General features: G+C 33.5%; 1 pseudogene across 1 annotated transcript; it reads left to right on the forward strand.

Annotated features, from left to right (window-relative positions):
* Positions 1-18,240: 18,240 nt before the first annotated feature.
* LOC120070137 (low affinity inorganic phosphate transporter 1 pseudogene) lies at positions 18,241-22,990 on the forward strand (annotated as a pseudogene). Its single transcript, XR_016525609.1, has 2 exons — positions 18,241-18,292; positions 21,156-22,990. The product of XR_016525609.1 is annotated as a low affinity inorganic phosphate transporter 1 pseudogene (transcript).
* Positions 22,991-25,774: the final 2,784 nt, after the last annotated feature.

Below are 25,774 nucleotides of genomic sequence, written 5' to 3' on the forward strand. Positions count from 1 at the left end.
ACATACAATCAAGTGTCATGAATTATAAATTAATCAAAAGTAGTAATCATACAATCTCCAAGTGTACGACAATATGATAATATTTGATTAAGAACATAATTGAATCCGACAATTACATTATAAAATCCAGTTCGAAACTAACAAGAACATGTAGATAGATATAAATCCTAAAACTCAAGCTATAAAATGGTACCTTAGCCCATAATTGACATGATGGATTTCAAGGAATTGTTTAGATACATAAACAGACCAAAAAGATGGACAAACATAGAGAAATCGTGCTAAAATCGGCTGAACTGGAGATAACATGACCTAACGGCTAAAATTGGTATTTATAAAATTGCGATAGCACTGTGACATTCGCATTCGCATGCGTCTAGACTTTCGAGCATCGTGACGTTGTGTGCCTTTCACGAAAAAGAGGTATTCTACCTTTTTAGCTCTGAGCATGACAACATAGAGCACTGTGATACCATGCAAGCAGGGACAAAAAGATCTTTCTTCACTTCTTCTTTCCTGGTTGATACAATTAAACTCTATTTCGGCCTGATTTAGCTCCTTTTTGTCATTAGCGTCCTATTCTACCTCTTGAATGCTCGAAACATATAAAATTATCGAATAAACACGTAAAATTCAAGAACAGTCTAGAATTAAGAGGAGCAAGATAGCATTTTTAGTGCTATCAGTAACATTCCAATATCAACCCAAGACTACAAACAAAATAGTTTTGAAGATTGTAATAATAATTAAAAGAGTTTGAAAGGTGTTTAAAGTACTTCACAATACAAACAATCTTAAACCTTAAAAATTATGAATTGATCCCGACCAAGCAAAGAGCTTCGAAGAGTTATAATTACAACATTTAGAAAGAATCTAAAAGAGTATAAATGAAGCTTTTAACCCTTAGACCTTAACAAAACAAACTTGGGTTCTCAAAATGATAGTTAATATCTTACCAATATTCCAATTGTTGATACGTTCCACTGCCTCAATTGGTATGACATCATTCAACTACAAAAGAAATTAAAATGCACCAAAATACATGTCAAGAAAAAGTGGGAAACAAACTAAAAACTCCTTTAAAATCACAAATGTGAGTTTGTTATAGTACCTTTGCTCTCTCTTTTGCCAAGCTCTTTCTTCCTCACCAACAAGAATCAAACACCTAAAACACCAACCTGTAAATGGGTTTTTGGATCAAATATTATAAGGCCTAAAACTGGTTTCTAATGGATTGATCCAAGGAGAGAAGAAATGGATGTGTATTGTATGATGGATGAGTTGCCATGTAGCTTTACCAAATGATAATTATTTCTTTCAGCTTATCTTTCTTACTCAGTAGGAGTGCCAGCATTTTGATTAAAAAAAAAATTCAGATCTCTCTCCACTATCCTTCTCTCTATTCTTCGTTTTTTTCTTTTAGGGTTATGAGTTTGAATTCAGATTCTTGACTTAATCATGGGTAAAAACAATATGCAATTTTAAAAATGAAAAGAGAAGAAGAAGACAAACTCAAAGAGGTATAGTGTTACAGTGATTCTTCACCTACATCCATTCTGGAAACGATCTTCAAGCCTTTTATTCATCCTTCAAGATTACAAGTTTCATATTCTATAAAGATGAGTATAAACTCTTGAACTCCCTCTCAAAATTTTTATCTTCCGACATGTATTTTCCATTTTGTTCTCTTTATCACAGAGTTTTTTGTTCTATTTGTATCAGTTTATTACAGATAACAGAAAGAACAGTAGTGGTCAGCTAACAAGTTTAGTTTGTTGTAATTCTTTAACAGCTTCTAATTGTAAGTCTTGTATGGTTTGTCTTTGACAGGAGCTGGAGCTTTTTGGTTCACCTTAACAAATCTCCCTCTTGAAGCAAAAAAAAAAGAAAAAAAACTCCTTAAAGATCTTCGACGTGAGGTAATTATTTTTCCTTAGTTAAATCTACTACTTTGAGTAGATTTAAATCGTGGTCAAACTTAGGTCTTGCTAGGGCTTTAGTTAAGAAATCTACTGTGCCATCCTCTGTTTTGACCTTCTGTCTCGATAATGTCTCTGACAAAGAAAAGTTTTACATCAATATGCTTTGATCATGATATCATTGGTTTTTGGTTAAATGGATTGCACTCTGATTATCACATAGTAGTTCTACTGATTCTTATATGTGACCTAGCTCTGTAATTAAGCCTTGTAGCCAAATTGCTTCTTTAATTGTTTCTGTTACTGCTATGAATTCAGCCTCAATAGTTGACAGGGAAACTACTGATTGTAGGGTAAACTTCCAACTTATGAGGTTTCCTCCTAACATAAAGGAGTAACTTGTTAGGGATCTCCTTTTATCACTGTCTCCTGAAAATCTGCATCAACATACCCTTTTAGAAGTAGTTTAGGCTCACTAGAAGCTGTGTATAATAGTCCTCTGTCCACTGATCCCACTAGGTATTGAAATACCCATTTGGAAGCTTCCCAGTGATTTTTGCCAGGGTTACCCATGTACCTACTGACTAAACTTAAACTGTAGGCTAGATCAGGTCTAGTGCACACCATCAAATACATCAAACTTCCAGTTACATTATAATAAGGAATATTTTACATATTTAGCTTTTCAGCTAGGTCTTTAGGGAAGTCCTTGGTAGATAGCTTGAACTTTGACCCATAGGTGTAGATACAGACTTAGCATTGGACATATTAATCCTGTCTAGCACTTTTTAAGTATACTGCTTCTGAGATAAGAACAATTCTCTCCTGCTTCTTTGTCTTATGCTTTCCATACCTAGGATTCTTTTAGCTTACCCTAGGTTCTTCATTTTGAATTCAGCTTTCAATTGATCTTTGATATCATTTAACTCAGTCATACTTTTCCCTACCAACAACATCTCATCAACATATAATAGTAGGTAGATTAGATTACCATTTAGAAGCTTTTTGTAGTAGACATAAGGATCATATAGACTCCTCATAGAATTTATTTTGCTGATAAAGATATTAAACCTCTTATACTGGCACCTAGGAGATTGTTTCAGTCCATATAAGGACCTATTTAGCTTACACACCAGTTCTATCTTCCCTTGAACCTCAAAGCCTTTAGGCTGCTCCATATAGAGTTTTTCCTCCAAGTTTCCATGTAGGAATGTTGTAGTAACATCCATTTGTTCTAATTCAAGATCTTTACAAGCCACAATCGAAAGAAGAACCCTAATTGATGTGTGTTTAACCATTGGAGAGAAGATCTTTATATAATCTACTCCCTCTTTCTGCTTAAAACCCTTGGCAACAAGCCTGGCCTTATATTTCATGACTTAATTGTTTTCTCCCAAGTATTTCTTCTTATAAACCCACTTACAAGGAATAACTCCTTTCTTAAGTGGTCTATCAATCAGCTTTCAAGTTTGATTCTTATAAAGAGAGTCTATTTCACTCTTCATTACTGCAAGTCATTCATTCTTCTCTTTACTGTTTAGAGCTTCCTCAAAACTGTTAGGTTCTTTTCCTCAAAACTGTTAGGTTCTTCACTGCCATCATTAATAGAATGATTAGAAATGCAATCAGCACTTGCAAATCTAGAGGAAAGTCTGATGATCCTTCTTTCTCTGTCCTTAAAAAGAAGATAGTCTTCTAGATTCTAAGTTTGTCCTTCAGTTCTACATTCAGAAGTGCTTGGGATATGTGGGGGTTGTACATGTTCATCTGTAGTAACAGTGGTTTCAATTCTAGGATGAACTTCAACTTGTGAGCTGGAAGGAAAATCAAACTGGTCTTCCTTGGCTGGATGCCTTGCTGTTTCTGAGTTCATATAGGACTCATTCTCTTTAAAGATTACATCTCTACTAATTAAAATTTTATTAGAGCCGAAGTCCCAAAGTTTAAAGCCTTTTACTCCCTCAGGATAACCAATGAACATACATTTCATGGATCTAGGTTCCAACTTGCTTTGTTTAATATGAACATAGGCAGTACATCCAAAAGGCTTTAGAATTGATAAATCTAGGGTTGTACCTCTCCATTTTTCTTCAAGGGTTTTCATATAAATAGAAACACTAGGACTTCTATTAATTATAAAGATTGTTGTAGCTAGAGTTTCTGCCCAAAACTCTTTTGTAATTTTTGCTTCAAACAACATGCATCTCACCTTTTCCATCAGTGTTCTATTCATTCTCTCTGCAACTCCATCCTGTTGAGGAGTGTAGGCTACTGTTCTGTGTCTAGTTAAACCACACTCAACACAAAGAGAGTTAAAATTATTCCCTAAGAATTCTAGGCCATTATCAATTCTGAAAAATTTAATTTTCCTCTCAGTTTAAGCTTCTACTTTAGCCTTCCAGTTTTTAAAATATTCTTCAAATGTCTGATTTTTTTATTTAAGGGAATAAGTCGACACCTTTCTAAAGAAATCATCTATGAAGGATAAAAAATACCTGGAACCTTCCAAAGAAGAAGTTGTTGCAAGGCCCCCCAGATTTTCGTGAATGTAGTCGAGGGTGGCCTTGGTTGAATAAACTCCTTTTGTGAACTTCATTCTCTTGGATTTCCCAAGCACACAGTATTCACAAAAACTGAGCCTTTTAGTATCTCTAAACTGAATCAAACCTTGCTTTAGAAGTTCATTCAGTCCTTTTTCATTGATGTGAGAGAGTCTTCGATGCAATAATTCAAATTCATTGTCTTTCTCAGCTTCCTAGAGCAAAGCATACTTTGGTTGATTGACTTTCTTCAAAATATACAGCCCATCAATTTTCTTTCTAACCAGGATTAGCCTTGCCTGTTTTTCTATCCTCAAGGCATTTCTTTCTCTAGTGAATGTGTAGCCTTGATCATCAAGCATGCCCAAAGAGATGAGATTTCTCTAAAGCAGCCTAACTTTCTACTCCTAGTTTCTCCCCTAATTGATTAAATTCATTTGTAGGTCTCTTGAATTCATCTAAATTCTCATTCAAGGACTTGGAATGGTTCATTTTGAAAGAGAAAGCCTTTCCCGAATGTACAGCTTGTTTGGAAGATCCTTTTTGTCATGGAGAGTCTTCAATTTCTTTTAAACTTCATATGCAATGTCTTTGTTTATGACTTATCTCAACACACTGTTCAAAATATTGAGGATGAGGGTTCCATATGTGATTTCTTCCATATTTTGTCTTTCTTTCAGCACTTAGAGTAGCAGGTAAGGTTTTTGGGTCATCAAGGGCTTTTAGAGCCTTTTGAGAGCTCAAAAAAGCTTTGACTCTCTTTTTCCAAAGAACAAAGTCTCCTGCTCCATTAAACTTTTCAATTTCGGATTTTGCTGTGGCCATTTCAAGAACTTCAAGATTCTGTCATGTGCTCTCTCAGGAATCTCAAGAAAACTAAATTTCGATCTCTCAAGAACTTCAAGAAGCTGAATTAAGCTTTTCAAGAACTCCAAGAAATTGTCCTGTGCTTTGATACCAGTTGTAAATGGGCTTTTGGATCAAATACTATAAGGTCCTGGATGCTGATTGTATGATGGATGAGCTGCCACATAGCTTTACCAAATGGTAATTATTTCTTTCAGCTTATCTTTCTTACCCAGTACGAGTGATAGCATTTTGATACAATTTTTTTTTTCATATCTCTCTCCACTATCCTTCTCTCAGTTCTTCGTTTCTTTCTTTTAGGGTTATGATTTTGAACTCAGATTCTTGACTCAATCGTGGGTAAAAACAACATGCAATATCATAAATGAAAAGAGAAGAAGAAGACAAACTCAAAAAGGTATAGTGGTTCGATGATTCTTCACCTACATCCACTCTGGAAACGATCTTCAAGCCTTTTATTCATCCTTCAAGATTACAAGTTTCAGATTATATAAAGATAGTATAAACTCTCGAACTTCCTCTCAAAACTTTTATCTTCTGAAGTGTTTTTTTTTTTTTTTTGTTCTCTTTATCAAAGAGTTTTTGGTTCTATTTGTATCAGTTTATTACAGATAATAGAAATAACAAGAGTAATCAGCTAACAAGTTTAGTTTGTTGTAACTTTTTAACAACTTCTAGCTATAAGTCTTGTATGGTTTGTCTTTGACAGGAGCTGGAGCTGAGCTTGGAGACAAGAGTTGGAGCTTTTTAGATCACCTCAACACAACCAATGCCAGATTACATTAACTTGCATTTACTTCTGCTTTCCTCTACATCCATTCCCCCTCCATCTGAAACCCCCACTACCTTCAACTCTCCTTTCTTCCTCTGTTTTCCAAAAATGGGTTTCACTATTCAACTTCCATACTCATGCAATGTTGAAAGAAAAGAATTTTTCATTTCCATTGACAAACATTCTAGAGGCTCTAAGCTTCTAGTTATAGAGGTGGGTCCATATAAATCCTTTTCTATATTTATCACCCTTGACTCCTTGGAGTGGTTGAGGACCACTTTCAAAACCCTGATTGCTACCCCTGAAACAAATTACTTTTTCCTAGAAAAAGGGTTCTTTGACTACTGTCTTTGGGTAGAAAAGACTCATAATCGAAAAGGTAATATCATTGAAGTATTCTGAATCCATGACAAAGGAAGAAGATGTTGCATTTTGTTTTAGAAGGCACTGACAAAAATGCCTAGGTTTCTTTCTTGTCTATGATCATCTTTAGAGCTGAAAATGAAACTAAAAGAATCTGTTCCAAGGTCGGACTAGTAGAATAACCAGTTATCGTTTTCCTCATGAAGGCATAAGAATGCACACTTATGTAGAAGTCTTCTCACTTAGAAGCTCCCCTGACACCTTCTAAAAAAGAGTCCATCAAAAAGGAAAGATATCCACTACAACAGTGATATCTTGACCTTTGAAGCAGAAGATGAACTCGACTGAGGCCATACGGTCATTGTCATTAGGCGTTGCTTTCACGATGATTACTCTAAATTATTCAAAAAGCTTAAGGCTCAAACTGATTCAGACTTGAAATATAAGCCATTTCATGTTGAAAAGGAAATTTTCTTCTTCAAAGATAAAGAGTAGGTTCAAGATACAACCTAAAGGGCTCAATTGTCCTAGGCTGTCTTATGAGTCTTGAACTGTATGTAGAGACATATAGGGATCAATGTTAAAGATACAATCTCAAGAGTCTATAGTATAGAAGTAAGATTGGGTACCTTATCCTGGTAACACTATGAATACGACCCACGTTGTATTTGATACCAACGCAGTGATCCAATGCGTTCGTGTAAAAGACACACGAATGGGTGTATCTTGGGCAATGAGTTTGCATAAGACGGGACCGTGAAATAGTAACCACTAGATGTAACTCCGTTGATTAGTTAGGTTTCTATTTCAGTAGGATGACCAAGACAACTTAGTCTTACTCCTGAGTATATTATGAACTCCTATTCACGAGGGATTGTCCTTTGATTTGTATGGGTGAGAGTAGCCAGTTCGCCGACTCAAGAAGATCTGAAAGTCTCTTGCAAACACTAATCCTCCAAGAATATCATCAAATCCAAAGGCTGATCAACCAAGAAGATCAACAAGCCCAAAGGTCGATCATCCAATAAGATCAATTAGCCCAAAGGCCGATCGTCCAAGAAGATCAATAAGCCCAAAGGTCGATCATTCAAGAAGATCAACAAGCCCAAAGACAGATCATCCAAGAAGATCAACAAGCCCAAAGGTCGATCATCCAAGAAGATCAACTAACCCAAAGGTCGATCATCTAAGAAAATCCATAAGCCTAAAGGTCGATCATCCAAGAAGATCAACCAGTTTAAATATTAAAGTTTATTTTGAACGCATCAAAGAATTATTATATTAGAGAATGTACTTGCTATATTGAAATCAATACAAATACAAAGTTCAAATTCTACAAATAAAGTTTCTCCAAAAACTTCGTGCAAATACACATGTTCAAGTTGATATTGTTGAAGTATGCAATGTTGGCTTTTTTGCCCTTAATCTAAAGTTAATTTTAATTAATTAATTAATTAGTGTTTTGATGATAACAAACCTGATTTTGTTTTCTAATAATTTTATGCGTAGAGCTCGGAACAACGATTTCAATACTTTTTGAATCACCCAAATTGGAGTTCAAATGAAAAAAATATAGCTGAAAGAAACTTAACAAAAAAATGCTCAAGATTATGACATGGCGGCCAAATCATAAAAAATTGGACAAATTAGATTGTCACTTGGAGTTATAGAGTGAATGACACATGGGGGCTTAAAATTGAATGAGATGGATTTTCGTTTTCCTTTAAAAAAACAAAATTAAAAGAATTTGATTTTGTAAAAAAAAAAAATACATTTGACGTTGATTTAAAAAAAATTGAAAATCAATTTTTTTTTTTTTTTACCGTTGTTGTACCTTACATATATATATTTACATACATACGTATACATATATAATTTTCCTTTTTTTTTTTTTCATTCCTTTTAATCTACGCATTCAATTTAATTTTTGATCAATTTAATGGCCTAAATTGAAATCCACTTTTTACCTTATTTCCCTATCTTTTTATACCTCATCTTCTCCAAAATTTCTCCACCCCAACTATACCATCCTAAAAAATTGTAAAAGGTCCCCATTGTTGCTCTCACTCAAAGCTCTCAAATTTCTTTCTTTCAATTTATTCTAGAGAGATATTTTCATTTGTGAGGGTTAAATATTGTGAGTTCAAATTTTTACATCAACTCTTTTTAGAGAGTATTATTATGTGATTTAAAGTCTCAAGTATTGGTTCCTAACCCGTGGAAAGGTTCGAGTTTGCTCTTGAACCCAAAAGAGTCGAATGAGATTTCTAATCGAAATCCCATGAGATTCCTAACCCGTGTCGATTGTCTTTAATGTCAGTTTTAAACCGACATTAAAAGACTTTAATAACACTGTCTTTAATGTCGGTTGCAATCGACATTAAAACCCTTTAATGAAATTTACAACCGATATTAAAGCCCTTTAATGTCGATTCCAACCGATATTAAAGCCCTTTAATATCGGTTGCAACTGAAGCCCAAGAATCAAGTGAAGCCTTTAAACCGATATTGAAGCCCAGAATCTATCCATTTTATCAATTATTGTCCGTTTTTTTAAAATTCTGTTGTCGAATCCATTTTTTCGGTAAAAAAGTATAACATGACACATCATCATCGAACACTGTAACTATGACATATTATTTATGTATGGATTGCAAATCTATTACATTTAATCCACAAATTCTGCTATAAAATTATAATTTAAAAGGCCGTACAATAATTCAGCCCTTGAAAACACAAATTACAAGTAATAAAAACATTATGAGTTTACTGTCTCTCTCCACTTGGTAAGTATGGATCCCTTCATAATTTTTCTTGAATAGACCCCCCCAGCTTCAGCAGTGTCTGGTTATAGGAATCTTTGTCTGACCACTGTTGTTCAAAGGATCACAAACAAAAAAAATTTAAGATAAGGGATTGAAAGTGAAAATATGATCAAAATTCATATTCAACTAATCGTTTTTATTAGGAATGTGTATAAATGGTACATTCAAAGAAAAATTCTTGTAGTGAATGTGTTGGGTCTAGAGTTCCCCAAGAAAAAGTATAAAGATGTTGTGATACCAAATCTTTACTACTTTGTTGCACCTGCAAAACAAGAAAACTCAATAGTTGAATAAATGAGAGAATCTTCTTTTTCAAGATCTTGAAGAAGAGAAGCTTGATTACCTAGATATGAGATACGAAGACGATGAAAAATTTTCGACAGCATAACGATGAAGTTGGACTCATCAACTAAAACTTATTAAAATTGTGAGTCAAACATTCTTTTAGAGTATTTAATTAGCATAATGCACATATTCTCAAGCCAATCAATCGTTTAGTTCCAGCATCTATCGCTTAGCTCCAGCGGCCCATCGTGTAGCTCAATCGTTTAGTAAACGATCTCGTGCATAGGCTATCATTTAGCTACCGCACCCATCATTTAGCGCTGATGTTTTATCGTTTAACCCATCCGTCTATCGCTTAACGTCATCGCCTATCGCTTAGCATTTCGCCTAACGTATAGCGCGTCTGCTCATCGTCTAGTGCAACACGGCTATCATCTAGCGCTCAAGCCCATCGCGTAGCGCCATCATGTAGTCTATCGCTTAGCACCCGCGCATCGCTTTAACGCTCAACGCTATCGTCTAGCGCTATCGTCCAGCTTCTACGCTTATCGTCTAGTGCTTACACTGATCGTGCAGTACTTTGTCTATCGTATAGCCCAATCATCTAGCGCGTCGCTCCTCATCGTTTAACGTCGCCCGCATATCTACACGATCATCTAGCGCATTGCTTAACTCTGCGCATCTTCTATACGATCGTCTACCTTATCGTTTAGCTCCCCCCATTACTAAATGATCGTCCAGCACCTGCCTACACGATCCCCTACCTCATCGTTTAACACCCCGCATTGTTACACGATCGTCCAGTGCTCACTTACACAATCGTCTACCTCATCATTTAGCTCCCCGCATTGCTACACGACCATCCAGTGCTCACCTACACGATCGCCTATCTCATCGTACAGTGCTGCTCATTTGCTATACGATCGTCTACCCAGCGCCTTGCGCTCAACATTTCGCTTTCACTACTCTTGCTCACGCATACTCAACGCATGAGCAATTCTTGGCAATGCCTCTTGCCAATACTTCAACAAATGTATCATATATAACAAAACCATTAATCAAATCGAATTTCAAAGGCCATAGAAACATAAAAATGCCCAAATCTAGGAACAGAGAGACATATTGGAGTGAAACCGCAGCTGGCTTTCATTGAGACGTTTACACAAACAGTTGAGAGGCATAAACATAAGAACAAAAATTGTTGTGAGTTTAAGAGAGGAAAGAGAATAAGAGCATACTGATCTGGACGATAGCGTGGTGGACGACGAACGATAGCAGATCTGGAGACACGCAGCAAGGAAAAATCGAACGACGAACGGCGGCGCGGGAAAATTGAACGACAAACGGTGGAACACACCATATGGGAATATGAACTTCAGATCTTGAGACACATGGTTAGCGTATCAAGTTTGAATGCTTATTTATCAAACCGAGAGTATAAGACACAGAAAAATAACTGAAGAGGAGAAGCAGATTCGGGTTGTGGCGCTTCGACAGAACGAGCAGCAGATCCGGCGACTAGGTACGGCGGCGCGGGTTGCACGACGAACGGACCTGCACGGAAGCCAAATCTACACCACAACAGACTCTTCACCCACGTTCAACGGACGAATGGCAAGGGTTTGGAAGAGAGAAGTGAGAAAGAAGGGGGTCTAAAAAGGGAACTGTAAGAATGAGAGGAAAAAGAAAATAGGGGGAGAGTGAAGAGGAAAAAATTAAACGGGTCTTCAATGTCGGTTTAAAATCGACATTAAAGATCCATTTTTAAAAAATAAATAAATAAATAAAACCGACATTATACATCCGATTTCACTTTTTTCAACCGACAATAAAGCCAGAAATTCTTGTAGTGTGCACACTTGGGAAAATGGAGGGAGGTCGTGTTTGACTGAATCACTATAAAAATTATAGTGTTTTCCTCTCTAACTTTTTTCTAATTATTTTTGCATTTAATTTTAATTGTATGTTCTTATTGGTTGAGATTGATTGAGTATATTATTACAATTTTTTTTCAATCTTGTTATTGAGCATCAATTAGGGTTTTTATTAATTTAATTTAAAAATTAAATAAATTGAGCTTTTTTTCAAAAGATTTAATTAAATCCTATTCACTCCTGGTCATCTCAGTCCAGCACGCAATGAATGGGAACAATTTTTTTCAAAAACACTTTTATTTAGAAAATGATATATAATAATTTTAGTTGGCTCAATAGGTTTAGTGCTTTTATAAGTTATTGTATTCTTATCTTTCATTTATATATATAATTTGATTGGATTTTAGTTTATTAAAGTTGAACTTGTTTGTCTGAATTGAAGATTTCATTTAATTGTATAATTTGGATGAATTATTTGTATATAACACAACTAATGTGAATCGTAGTCTTTAGTGATGGACCATGGCTTTTTTTTGGGGGGTGTTTATTAGTATAGACTACAGTTATAGTTATTTTATCAATAATGACCACGGTTAATGTAAGTCGTGGTCTATACTATAAACCACAAATAATGTCAACCATGGTGTATGACCATATAGACCAAGACTAACATTGAACGTGTTGTACGATATAGACCATGGTATATGTTGCGTTGAAAATGGAGAATAAATATGCGTGCATCTTATGATATGCGTTGATCTCTATGCATCGATGGTCATGTGTTGGACTAAGAAATAAGCAATATGCATTTAAGACTATATGCAATGACCAAGCGTTCCTGCCACAAGTTTTCTTGCTCTCTCACCAAGTATAATGAGAACACAAGTTTCTCGGGATGATCTGAGGTCGAACTGAGGGACTTGCAACTCAATGTTTGTGACGTAATGCGTTTGAAGCGATGAATAAAAGTAAAGAGATAAAAGTAAAGGGTTGTGCACTACTCCTACTCCTAACTAAACAGATTGAGCAATGGAAGTTTAACGAAGAGAATTGATAGAGATGTAGCAGTCGTCAATGCATAATAATGTTCAATATGTTAGGTCGTCCGAGTAATCCCAGCTCGCCACACTAACGCATCGCACCTCTCGATGGCTAACTGCATGCTTATATCTCTATAATGCATGATCGAGCATAAGATTGTGCCTATCTCTAAGAACAATGCATACTTTTCTTTAGCGTGTTCCACTATTCATCCTCTCGGGCTATTAGTTGTGGCTAATCAGCTCATAGACAAGCATTGCAACAGCCCATAGACAAGTGTTGCGACAACCTCACACCAAGCGAAGAGGATTAACTCACTATACTTACACAATGCACACCACTCAATGGGTTGCTACATGCGTCCTATCTCTAGGCTACACGATTGAGTATGCGATCGCCTTTAATAATTAAACGATGTAAATGATGACATAGATAAAGAAGATGAAGAAGATAACGCTAAAGGAATTAAGATATGCATTGATTACAAAATATCTTAATATCTTAAGTTAAAATGTAATACAATACAGGGGCAAGAGGAGAAATAGAAGGTGCGATGAAAACAATCTCTTGCTTTTCATCCGAAATGCGTCAAGGCTGCTGGTGGTTCCATGGATGGATGGTGGAGATGTCTCTCTCAAACTCTATCTCCGACGAAAGCTCTAGTCGTCACTCATAATGGTTTGTGGAGTTGAAGAATCCTCAAAGAAAATCTCGCTCATGTTCTCATTTGTGATCGCAAGCATCTGCTTTAAGGTAGAAGCTCGGATCCTTTGAAGTAAAGGTCCAAGGTGCTATTTATAGAGTTCAAACGCCAACAGCCTTCATGATTGCGTTCTGCCCCACTGCCACCTTTGTCATGGTATGGGCAATGTCAACATCACCTTATCTTATTGATACTCCCAAGGTATGCATTCGTGCTTGCTTCTCTTGGGATGCCAACGCATTCTGTCTACCTTGCGAGCAGACTTCTATCGATCTGTGGACGCAACATCCCATGCGGTGAACTTAATCAACTCATGCGTTCAAGCTTGCGGCGGTCTGGGACTGACACATGCGATCAACTCTTGTAATATCTGCAAAAATGAACACTTTGACCTGAAATAACGTATGATATAGGGTTAGTGAAGATTTTTGGTGTTGTTTGATGCAAGCTCACTTTTCACATGAATTCTTAGTATTATCAACGCATATTCTTGCTTATTGGCTATCATAATTCTAAGTAAAAGGCTACAAAAGTTTGCATTTGTACGAGCTATCAGTATATACTATAGACTATACTGGAGTATACCATGATCTCAAATTCGTAATCTAATCTAAGAAACCACAGTTATTTGACCGTAGTCTATATTAAATTTTGTAGTAATAGGCTAAGAATTAAGAATATAGAAACGATATGCTTTAATTTTTCTTTAGATAGAAAATATAGGAGTTTTTAATGTACCAAAAACTCTCACAAAAGAATAGTTGTATCAAGAAAAGTTGTCAATTCACTTAAAAACAGATGTCATAAACTACCTTGGCCTAAAAGATTTGAAGTCTCCTTCTTGGGGAATCCATCACTCCTAAGAAGAGAATCTTATAATCTACATTCATAAGATCTTCAAGAATGAGAGCATTTCTCTGAAGAATCTTAGTTTCTAGGTCTTTCCTACCCATGAGAGCGTTATGTAGAGAGAGAGAATTCACCTTAAAAGAGGTTGAATCCATCCTAGAGGTCCTCTAGAGTGAGGCTTTGATCAAGGAGTATTTGTTACCGGATTCGGCCTCTGATGGCTCCGGTATTCCCCTGCGTCCCCTGCGACCTAGCTATGTCATCCTCCCTTGCTTTGAATGTTTTTTAGAAGTGAAAGTTTGTCCCCACAAACCAACATGAGTCCTTTCAGCATGTTTTGTCCTCACTCACATGCATCCTAGAAAAATTCCCAAGAGGTCATGCTTAATTTTGGAGTTCTTATGATTGAGCCATCGAAAAGGAAGGTGCACCTTGTTGGTATAGGTAATAACTTTTAATTCTTTTAAGCCTTTTTTAACCATACTTTCATGTCCTCAGGATCCCTCTCATTCAGATGTGATATCGGTTCATTCATGTACCCCTCTTGAATTCGGTTCATTACAATTTTCCACTACTTTGTTCTTTCTATTCTTTATAAGTGTTTTTCCATTTCTTTACTTTTATTCTTTGAACTCAACAATTATAACTAACGGCTTACAAATTAATGAAATTTATTCATTTTTCTTTAATTATGAACTAAATATCTAGAGGACTCAGTCATGTGGATACCCTAATTAAGACTTTATGGCTTGAGTTAATGCTAACACAATATTTTGCCATTAACTTTTATATTTCATTTGTTTAGTTTAATTGTTAATCTTGTTAATTAAATTGGCCATTAAATTTTAACATGTTAGTAGAGTCTTGATACTGAGAAGGTTAAGATAAAAATGAATTTCATAAAGTATTATGGGACTAAGAATCTAGACATAGGTTATCATATAATCTTAGACATAAGGTACATCATAAAATTTAGAAATTGCATGAAATGAATCGGAGAAATTTCTATCCATGTTGGACCACGTACTATCAACATGATACGACCGCATAGCTCAAGACAAAGGCATAAAGCCTGTGGGTTAAAAGTTGACCATAAATTATTGTTGTCATCTACTGTTTACCTCAATATTCTGCACAATATCAAATTTCCTTATTTTCACTAAGTTACCACCCTTTTGCATTTATTAGTAATTTTTTAGGAAAAATTGAATATCATCTGATCTCATGGGATACGATAATTGGATTACCACCAAATTTATTACTTATTGACATTATATTCTTGCACTAGACCACTCTAAATTACATATTTATCATTTATACACATCTAGTCGATCGAAACATTTGAAATTTCTATAGAAGAAAATTATCGTCACTGAGTTTGACAATATAAATTTGGTTACTCGAGCTAAACATAAGATAAATCGATGAAGAAGTGAATTCTCAGTTTCTTTGCTTGTCATCCATATAGGGTATTCATTATAGAAATCCTAATTGCAAGAGAACCCCTATGCTTCCTTTATATATTTTGAATGAATGAATACCAAATATATATAAAGAGGCTTGAGATGGAAACTCTTGCTATTCTACACACTCCCACTTTATAATTCAACAAATAACCAAATGGAAAAGATCTAGAAGGAATCAGAAAATCCCATGACTCTTGGGTTGACTCAAGCTTTGCGCCCTTATATACATTGGGCTTTATAGGCTTTTACATTGAAAGAATAATAAAAGAAAAAGTAACTAAATCAATTGGTCAATGATTTGCCTTAACAATAAGGATTAAAATATGTCAATATCGAAATCGAGATCTCAACTTTATAAATATATCAATAGATATATTGGAAAATATGATTATCAACGAATATTTTTCTAAATCAAAACATGTCGAAAACGGCTTCGTGACGGACAGAAGAAGACAATAAACGAACAGCACGAATGGAAATCGTCAGAAGTAAAACCTACAAAAAAAAAAACAAACTGTAAAAACTAAGCCACAGATCTCGCTCTTTAAGACATTTCGCGGCCCTGCCCTTTATGCAAGCTATTCGAAATAAGGCCACATTGTCCCCAGGGTAAAACAATAATCCAGAAAATTCTACCTTGATTAGAACTAAACTGAAACTGATATGAATTCTAACACCACTATAGACTGATGATGCTCGAAAAACTCGAAGGGAAAGAGAAGAATAGCAGAGGGATTTCTGATTTTGTTGTGTCTTTCTTCTGAAGCATTGAAGGCAATTTATAGGCTTTGAGGGTACGCTTCAGAAGGGTAAAGTGTGAATACACGAACAATTCGAAAATGGTCGAAAGACGTAAAAAAAGGACGACCATCTCTAAATCGCAAAAGACTGCATAGAAAATGGATGATCATCTCTAAATTGTTCCCACATCCGAAGACTACGTAAAAAAAACTAAACGGAAGATGACTTTTTTTAATAAAAAAATATACCTCACCTCACCTGACCGGACAGCAGCGGCACGCGTGTGGGATGACCATCATATATCCACATTTATCTATCTTCTCATCCCTCTAAAACATAGGTATTCTTGGGGTCCAAACCCAAAACTAGAGGTGTGGATATATAAAAGGACTTCCCCTTGTTGAATTAAGCAAAGTGAGATTCTCATTTTCACAAAAACCCATGAAAAGATCTAATTTTCATTTAAGGAAAATTTTTCACCAACAAAACATTTGTAAAAATTAACAAAATTAATAATTAAGTTATTTATATCTTGGATCAAACTAAGTTATAGACCTTGTATAAACTAAGTTTTTTATCCCAATCCACGAGATATACCAAGTACAAACTCAAGTATATATTCAAACCTATGGAACTTGTGCATACCAAAAAAATGTATGTTTTTCATATGAACCATTCTACGTAAAAGTCTCAACACTATGGAGGTGCTTCAAAAAAGACTGTTGGGTTTCTCTTTCAATCCTAATATTGGTGCCTCTAATGCATAAGCAACGGTGAAAATATGGACCTTTTTTTTCCATTGCAGGACTGCCACAAGCCTATGGAATAAACTCCAAAAGTTGGTGAGGGTATGCCATCATAAGATCTGACTTCATTTCCCTTTGCAGCTACATTAGTAGTCTGAATTTAAATCCAGAATGGGCAATATCATCTTCAACGCATCAGCCATCCTGCAACGTTATAGCTAGAAAAAAACAATCGCACTTTCAATGACACTTTCAACAATGATGTTAAGCTTTGGTGCTTGTTTGGTGAGTTGCTGGACTTCTTGCTCAAAGTTGTTCAAAGATTACAACCTGTCTTCCATCTCATTAAATTTGTCAGCTTTTCTGTAACTCATCCGTTTCTTATTTGTTAATAGAAGGGATCTAATCTCTAACCCATCCCTTTTTGCTTTTTCCTTTCTAATTATTGAAATGTCTTGAATCTATTTGTTGGCGCTTCGAACAATAAGTACGGAGGTCTCGGTCAGCAAGTCGGGATCTAGGGATAGCGCGCCCTGGTGGGTTGCCCCCAAAACCTATTCAGAATTCGTATTCAGCATATTTATTTATTTGTAATTATTTACGATTATCACCCTAGGGTAGTGCGCTATATAAACTCTCTAACCCTAGAGGCGCTGTTATGATGTAATTTTCTGAAAACATTCTCTCTGATAATACTGTTCTCCCTCTGCCCGTGGACGTAGCTAATACACTGTTAGTGAACCACGTATATCTGTGTGTCGTTCTTCTCTATTTCAACGTTTCTTTTTGTATTCTTTAATTGTCGATTTCGTAACACTAATTTTTAACATATCAAACGAAGGGATTGGGAGATGATGAAGGTGCTTTGAACGTGTCCAACTTAATTAATTGTATTTATATTCCTATTGAGATTAGTAAATTGGTTTTTTCATACTTAAATTGTATTTTGGAAAAGATATGGATGAATGATATAGATTGTTTTTTTTTTTCTTCTTTTGAGTAAATAGATTAATTCTTAATATATAGATATTAATAATGGATATTTAGTCCAGGTATAGAAATAGTGGCAAACTTGTTACATTAAATATTAGGGTTAGAAAAATGGGAACAAAGACTTTTGAAGCAGTTGACTTGATGAATCATTGGTTGGAAAGATGGTATATTCCAAAAGATGCCCTCAGGGGCATTTCTGGAATTTGGTCTACTTCACTTATAAAAACAGGTCTTTTATCTTCATCTTCTTTCATCCATCATCAAGGATTTCTTCTCCAACAGTATCTGTCATTTTCCAGAAATTTCAGGTGCTCTCTCCTCTCTCTCTTTAGAGAGTAATTTTGTTTCATCTGAAATTAATCATTACTCTTCTTTTTTATTTTTTATTTTTGAAAATGATTAATGCATTAATCTTATTCTTTTATTTTCTTAAATCGATATCCGAAGAAATCAATCCACATGAACATTGATGTATTGATGATCTTTAAATAAAATCATAATAAGAATCTAAATTAATTTATTTATAGAAATTTAAGAGTTTAATTTATACAAATAATGAATTTAAATATCGTATGTAGCATGAGAAAGGATTGTAAATTCATACACATACAAACTTCAGAGTGGTAAAAAAACATCAAAGTTGAAACCCAAAGAACTTATTTTCTAAAAGTAATTCTGAAATTGGAAATTAGGTTAACAAGTAGTTTGCTATATATATTTCTTCTTAAACCTTTTGGTTTCCTTCCTTTCAGGTTCAAAACCATTATTATGGAAGCTTTTGGTCCATTTTTAATCTCCTAATCATGATTATCATTAGCCCATTATTGATCCATTCTTCTTTTTTTCATTTTTCAAGATGCTCAATGACTTTAAATGCCAAAAAATTTTGAAAATATTTTCAAACGTAACAAAATTTTACTGTCTATTACTAATAGATAATAATAAACACTTATAAACATCTATTAACGTTTATTAGTGTTCATCAATGTCACTGTCTACCAGTAATAGATACTGAAACATGGATAGAAATTGAAATTTTGCTATATTTATAAATAAGTTGGTTTATTTTCCTATATTTAAAAAAAAAAAAAATCCTTTCAAAAACTTAGATGACTATAGAGTCTAAAAAGAAATTAAACATGTAAATGTTTTTAGTTTGATAACTGCAAAATTGGAAATGGAACCATTAAACTTTAAACACGTGTATCATATGTCTTATTCACTAAGCTATATGTTCAAATAGACAAAAATGATAAAATTATAAGAGAAAATCAATTCAAAATTCAATTACTGCTCTTTTTTTTCTTAGCAATCATGCGTGAGGGTGAGAATTTGAACGTTCTCACATTTTTATCGAGAACACATAATACCTTAATTAATAGAGTTATACTAAAGTTATTCTACCTATCAATATTAACATCTTAAAAATATTTTTAGAATTATTATAGAATTAAATAGTCATCTAATAAAGTTAGTTGTTCCTTCAGTATAATAAAAAGGTGGGGATTCAAACTACAAATCTTATGATCACAAACGTATGTTATATGTCAATTGAGTTATATTTTTTTTTTAATACTAAAATTTGTTGTTAAAGAGTACTTAAGCTACGCAATGAATTTGAAGTTATTTTATTTATTTAATTATTTATTATTCTTATTGTCTACTACATAGAGTTTGAAGTTACGTTGATGGGTTTGTTTAGAGTTAAATATTCTCATTTGAAGACTTTTCTCTTCTTTTTTTTTTTCATTTATGAAATCAGGTTCAAGGTAGTTACTTGATCATAAAATACATTAAAAAATTATGACGTTCGTGTTATTTATATGTCCCTATTTGATTGTTTATTATATATATATGTCACTATCTTTTCCATCTACTCCAAATAATAAATATATATAATTTTTTGAAAGTCCATCTACTCCAAATATTAAAAACACTCTATATTTCTCTCTCGATCATATTTTGAAATAAACGGACGTAGTTTGAACAAATAATATTATTAATAATAAGTGCTCAGAAGCTGTATTAAATTTAAGTTTAGAAAAAATCCTACAATTTTTAATGTGAAGTTTAAAGAAAGTATTTAAACTTACTGGAATTCAGCATGAGCAATTATTTATCTACTAGTCAAAGAATGATCTCCTCTCAAGAAATTAAAATAAAAAATAATTTACACACCTCAATAGTAATATATACATTTTTAAATCAACTGTCCATATACAATTATCCGAAATTCTTATAAATATCATTTACCGTCCTTGTTACAAAATTATGTGATAGGTTCATAAAATTTTAATTTTAATTTTGTGTTTTAATATTTGTCTATATTCAACACTTTTAAACGATCAATTTTCTTTTTTTTTTTTTTCTGTCTAATAAATCATTAAGCTTGTAAGTTTAATTCATGTTCAATAATTTTTATACGGTAAAAAAAATGTTGAATATCAATAACTTATTAGATATAAAATTGAAAGTGAATAGCTTAATATAAAATAAAAGTTTACTTATTATCATAAAATTGATCCTTTAAGAACTTAAATACTTTTTAGATTTCAAGAACTTATTTGACACAAGTAATTTAAAGGTAAAACGGATGTTTATAAGCTTATTTTTCAAAAAGTTAAAACTAAATAATGGTTAAACCGAACCTAAGCTTTCATTTTTTTAAGATCCACAAATTTAAAGAGTTTCAAGTCAAACATAAAATTCAAGTTTATATCTAGTATATCAATTAATTTTTTAAGAAAAAAATTAATTTGTCGGTCGTTTATAGTTCAATAACCTATTAGATACATCTAAGTTGATTAAAGTTGTAGTTTAACTATTAAAAAAAAAATTATAAAAAGGAGATTTTCAAAAAAAAAAAAAAAAAAAAGAAAAGAAATTTTTTTAACTTAAATAATAAAAAATTTTAAAAATATGATATAAATCTATGATTGATAAAATTTAATAAAAGTTTAGTGTACTGAACAACATATTTCAAGAAAAGAATTGTACAGTAATACCCAAAACTCTTCTAAATATACCAGATTTATCTTTGTTTAAAATTTTAAAATGATTTCAAATCTAAAAGTCCTTTTTAAACAACAAACAGTATTTATCTATATTTCCTATCATTTAGCCCAAAAATAAGGTGTCTGACCTTTTTCTTCTGCCTTTTGCTAATTTCAGTACACCAAGAAAAAGAAGAAAGAAAGAAAGAAATCTTCCATAGCCAAAAGCTTAAGATGAGCCAACAAGTGGGAGTGCTGAACGCACTCGATATTGCAAAAACTCAATGGTACCATTTCACTGCAATCATCATCGCCGGAATGGGTTTCTTCACCGACGCTTACGATCTCTTCTGCATCTCAATCGTCACTAAACTCCTCGGCCGAATCTATTACCATATTCCAAATTCCCCCAGACCCGGTTCCCTTCCCCCCAACATCGCCGCCGCCGTCAACGGCGTCGCCTTCTGCGGCACCCTCACCGGCCAACTCTTCTTCGGGTGGCTCGGCGATAAGCTTGGCCGCAAGAAGGTCTACGGCATTACCCTCATTCTCATGGTCGTCTGCTCCATCGCCTCTGGCCTTTCCTTCAGCGACACCCCAAAAGCCGTCATCGCCACGCTCTGTTTCTTCCGTTTCTGGCTCGGCTTCGGAATCGGCGGCGACTACCCTCTCTCCGCTACCATCATGTCCGAATATGCCAACAAAAAAACCCGCGGGGCCTTCATCGCCGCCGTCTTCGCAATGCAAGGCTTCGGAATTTTAGGCGGAGGAATCGTCGCTTTAATCGTCTCCGCCGCTTTCAACAACCGCTTCCCAGCACCACCGTACATGGACAATCCCAACCGCCCTACCATACCGGAGGCCGATTACGTGTGGCGAATGGTCTTAATGTTTGGCGCAATTCCAGCCGCGTTAACATATTACTGGCGGATGAAAATGCCGGAGACGGCGAGATACACCGCCTTAGTTGCTCAAAACGCAAAACAAGCAGCGGCCGACATGTCGAAAGTGCTGCAAGTTCATCTCGAATTAAACGAATACGAAAAGAATATCACGACCGAATCAAATGAAAATCAAAACCGTTTCGGTTTATTCTCACGCGAATTCGCCAAACGCCATGGGCTCCACTTACTGGGCACCACCACCACGTGGTTTCTGTTAGACATAGCGTTCTACAGTCAAAATCTCTTCCAGAAAGACATTTTCACCGCCATTGAATGGCTTCCATCGGCGGCGACGATGAGCGAATTAGAAGAATGCTTCAAAATCGCACGTGCTCAGACACTAATCGCCCTTTGCGGGACAGTTCCCGGTTACTGGTTCACGGTGGCGTTCATCGATTACTTGGGGAGATTTTTCATTCAATTGATGGGATTTATAATGATGACGATCTTCATGTTTGCTCTGGCGTTTCCTTACAATCATTGGAAGGAGAAGCCTCACCGAATTGGGTTTGTGGTGATGTATTCATTGACGTTTTTCTTTGCGAATTTCGGACCGAATTCGACGACGTTTATTGTACCGGCGGAGATATTCCCGGCGAGGTTGAGGTCGACGTGTCACGGGATATCGGCGGCGGCGGGGAAAGCAGGGGCGATAGTGGGGGCGTTTGGGTTTTTGTATGCGGCGCAGAGTAAGGATCCGAAATTGACGGATCCGGGTTACCCGACGGGGATTGGAGTGAAGAACGCTTTGATTATGTTGGGATGTGTAAATTTCTGTGGAGCATTGTTTACTCTGTTAGTGCCGGAATCGAAAGGGAAGTCATTGGAGGAGCTGACGGGGGAGAATGAAGGGGACGACAAGAATGAGAATACACATGTCTAATTTTTTTTTATTTTTTTTAAATTTTATTTGGGTATTGTATTGTGTAAATGAAAAAGATGAGATGCTGGGATTGTACTCTGAACAAATTGGTGGATTTGATGGGGTTAGTGTGTTGAAGTTTCTTAACTCTTTATTTTTAGGTTAAATCTAAAAAAAGCTTCAAAATACACATCATGATTTAGTTAACTCTAAGCTTTGAAAAGCTTTTATTTTAACCTTTACAATTTTATTTTTTACCCAAAATAATTTTGAAAAGTTTTTCTCGTTGAATTTATCAATGAAAAAGTTTATGTTTTATAACGTAGATACAAAGATTTAGTTTATAAATTTTAACAATATATACCTACTATTGCTTTGAAATAAACTTCAACCGTTGAATTGAATATTTTCAAAGTTCAAGGTATAATGGAAAATCAACTCTATAACAATTTATAGAGGTATTTTTTTATATATATAATTTAACTCTTTTTTTATTGTAATTATAAGGGATTGTATTTATTTTGTGCTTATTTGATTCTTGAATTCTAAAATGTATAATAGGTTCTTTTCACAAAATATATATGTACAAAAATATCTCTCATATTGACATGTTTATTAAAATGTTTAATCAAAAATTAAGGTTATGAAATTTTAGATTTTGTGTTAAATAAATTTTTTAATTTTGAAAGATTTTTAATAGGTTTTTAAACTTTTTGTTCGGTAAATAATAGTATTTTGGTACTATTTGGTCTTTAGTTTTTTATTTTTAAAATCAAACCTATATTATCTCAATTCTTATAATGGTTTTAATCTATCATAAGTAAAATAGTTAAATTCTTTGTCAAATTTAAAAAATAAAACAAGATAGTAATTATTGTTACTACTTTTTTAAAAAAACAAAAAAAAAAAAGAAAAATGAAGAGAGAGCACTCCCCCTGTGGGACTCAAACCCACAATCTAATTTATATTGATGAAGATTCAAATCCATTTTAGGTTCCATTTTGGTACCATTTAGTCTTTGGTATTTTATTTTCACAATCAAATCTATATTATCTCAATTCTTAAAATTTTTTTAATCTATTATAAGTAAGAGAGTTAAATTCTTTTGTCAAATTTAAAGAACAAAACAATATAGTAATTATTTTTACTACTTTTTTTAAAATAGAAAAGAAAGCACGCTAGTGGGATTCGAACCCACAATCACCTGATTAGAAGTCAAACGCCTTATCCATTAGGCCATGGGCGCTCATGTAGTTTTCGATGAAGACATTAGAAATTAATTTATATACAATAAAGTTATGAGACAAAATACTATTTAACACATATCCTTGTCTTTATTTTTTTCTGAAAATCTCTGTAGAAAATATTCCAGATTATTTATCAAATATAATAGAAATAAAATATATATATATATATTATTATCTCTAAGGTTCGACTTAGTTGTTTTTTGGTTTCAAGTTTTCAAACTCTATATTTTGACTCAATCATAATAATCTTTTAGGGATCATTTGCTTGAAGAGTTTTCAAGATGGAAATTAACACAGACATCCAAAACTATTTATTTCATAGTTTTAACCCTTAACCTGCGAATAAGTTATTTCCGACATCGTCTTTTCTAGTAGATAAGGGTTTTCATTTTCCCTTTCAAAATGGTGGGTTTTCTCTTTTCCTCTCTTTTTTTCATTTTATATATAATTAATTAATATTAATTTAACAAAATTAATATAAATATTTGTTTGAATAGATGAATAATAATCTATCAAAATATTTACTTAACTTATTTTTATAATAAAATTTATTAAATAAATGTAATTACTTATTTGCATAAATTATTAATTAATTAGTTAACAGTATCTTAAATATAGTTCACTAGTAGACAAAGACAGTCAAATTTTTACTTCTATTTTTACTTCTCATAATAATAATTGATTTTTTTAATCAAATAATTATTTATTGAGATTAATTTTAATTTGATCCTTCAATATGATTATATAATCATTATTGATTATTTATTATGATTAATTTGTATTACTTCCCTGCTTATTATATATATGATATTGTGTAATGAATAGATTGGGGGTAGTGTGTTGAAGTCTTTTTTTTTTTTCTCTTCTTTAGGTTAAATTATAGAAAATACACATGAATAAAAACTTGAAAGATCGATGTCGATGGGAATATCGAGGTGATGAGTTCCCTATTTTATGAAAATATTGATATCTATGAAAATTTAATAATATTTTATAGAAAATTGATGGAAATTGTTATAACTAGTTAATAAACTTGAATTGTTGCTTAATTAGATTATAATTAACCCTTTTTAATAATTATTTTTATAAAGCAAGACAACATTTAAATATATATTGTAAATATCTATGTAGATATCGATGTGGAAGTAGAAATTTAAAAAAGAAAAAGTAAATAATTACAAAATAATATAAAATTTAGAATATTTTGAGATGAAGTGTGAAAATAAAAGTTTTGAATAATGAAAGAAGAAACTCTCATCAATTTAATTTTGAGGTGAAATTATGTGAAAATTTAGGTTCTTTTTGTGGTTTTTCAAATTCAATTTATTTAGAAATGAAAGTTTGAATTGAAACTAAAGCTGAAAATTGGAAAAAAGTTGGAATTTAGGAAAGGCAACACATTAAAAAAGTTTCAACCTTTGTCAGAAATGATATTGACATATAAAACTATACAATTATATGTAATAAGAACCATAAAATTGAAAAACTTGAATTGAACTAACGTATTTAATTAGAAAAATCAAAATTTTCTCGAAATTTCATCGAAATGAGGCAAAATAATAATAATAATGACTTCTCCAAATTTTTTCAAACTTTCAAAATTTCGCTATTTTTTTTTTTCTTTTTAAAAATTTGAAATTTCATCGAAATAGGAGAAAAACAAAAAATTTTCCTACCAAAATCTAAAAATTTCGATCAAAATTTTCACCAAACATGAGCTAACCTTTGAAATACACATCTATAC

This window comes from Benincasa hispida, chromosome 12 (assembly GCF_027475165.1).
Source record: "Benincasa hispida cultivar pf3 chromosome 12, pf3_genome.v1.1, whole genome shotgun sequence".
In the NCBI taxonomy this organism is placed as follows: Eukaryota; Viridiplantae; Streptophyta; class Magnoliopsida; order Cucurbitales; family Cucurbitaceae; genus Benincasa; species Benincasa hispida.